Source organism: Gossypium raimondii, chromosome 3, assembly GCF_025698545.1.
Source record: "Gossypium raimondii isolate GPD5lz chromosome 3, ASM2569854v1, whole genome shotgun sequence".
Lineage (NCBI taxonomy): Eukaryota > Viridiplantae > Streptophyta > Magnoliopsida > Malvales > Malvaceae > Gossypium > Gossypium raimondii.
Window position 1 is genome coordinate 47,702,894 of NC_068567.1, and position 1,550 is coordinate 47,704,443.

The 1,550-nt window shown below is 40.1% G+C and overlaps 1 non-coding gene across 1 annotated transcript; it reads left to right on the top strand.

Annotated features, from left to right (window-relative positions):
* Nucleotides 1-946: 946 nt before the first annotated feature.
* LOC128040075 (small nucleolar RNA R71) lies at nucleotides 947-1,053 on the top strand. The gene has a single exon (XR_008194735.1). It is a non-coding gene; the product is annotated as a small nucleolar RNA R71 (small nucleolar RNA).
* Nucleotides 1,054-1,550: the final 497 nt, after the last annotated feature.

A 1,550-nucleotide genomic window follows, 5' to 3' on the forward strand; every position in this document is an offset into this window, starting at 1 on the left:
AAGAAGATGTTAAAATATCTGAATTCACTAAGTCAGGGTTTACCTTGTCAGACTTTGTAGATTTTGATTCCTTTGGTGTAGGAACTGCAACAGCTGCTTGATTCTTCTCAATGGGCTTATCTTCGACATCAATCAATCGGGTTCTAGAATTTTAACACTTCGCAATGTCACTACCTTGATATGTTCTTTACCCAAATTTCTTGGATTCTCAATATCGTTCAGCAAGGTTCCTTGTGGTCTTACGCAGCTCCATAGCTAACTGACCCATTTGGTTTTCCAAATTTTTTAGTGTTGCTGCTTGGCTTTGGATCAAAGCGTCGTTCTTTGCCATGTACACTTTCAATAAGTTCTCCAAACTATTTGATGCCTCAGCTTGAGGTGGTTTTGGAGCTTGCTGATTAAACCCTTGAGATTGGTTGGGTCTTTCCTGCAATAAGTTGTTGTTCGACCCATTTCCTTGGTTGCTCCAAGAAAAATTAGGATGATTACGCCATGAAGGATTGTAGAAGTTGGACTGGGGTCCTTGTCCACTCATATTTTGATATTGGTTCCCCACATAGTACACTGACTCGGGATTTGATGGACAATTCTGAAAAAAATGACTTCCCCACAATACACATAGGAAATTACTTCAAACGGACTTGGTGGCTGAGCTGTAGAATTATTAGTACTATTAGCGGTTAATTGTTTTATCATAGAGGAAATAGACAATACCTGAGCTGATAACGAAGTGAGGGCATCAACTTCATGAACTCCAGGTACATGCCTTCCTAAAGCTGTTCGATTTGTTGGCCATTGATAGTTATTACTCGTGATCCTCTCGATGATCTCATAAGCCTCATTATAAGACTTAGACAAAATTGCACCATTCGCGGAAGCATCTACCATCAATCTTGTATGTGCATTGAGACCATAATAGAATGTCTCCAACTGGATACAATGAGGAATCCCATGATGAGGACACTTACGAAGTAACTCCTTGAATCGCTCCCAAGCCTCATACAAAGACTCGTCATCCAATATTTTAAAAGTTGTGATCTCGTTCCTTAACTTAGAGTTTTTGCTAGGTGGGAAATACTTAACCAAAAATCTCTCTGCTAATTCTTGCAATGTAGATATGGAACTTGGTGGTAATGAATTGAGCCATGCTCGTGCTCGATCTCACAACGAGTACTGAAACAACTTCAACCTCAGCGCGTCTTCAGTCACACCGGCTATCTTGAATGAATCACTCACATCCATAAACAATCGAAGGTAAAGATGTGGATCTTCCGTGGGCATACCACTAAATTAACCTACTGTTTGTAGCATTTGAAACATCACTGGTTTCAATTCAAACTGGGCTGCCTCAATATCTGGCCTTCTAATTCCTGGGTTTAACTCACTGAAAAGTGGCACAACATATTGTCTCATGCATCGATCCCTATCATCGGCAATGAGGATAGGATTTCGTACATGATTGGCTTCATTACATTGTTCTTGATTCTGATTTCCAAGGTCCATCTCAACTTGTCTTTGAACTGTTCGTTCAAGTCTTCTTTGTCTGAAAG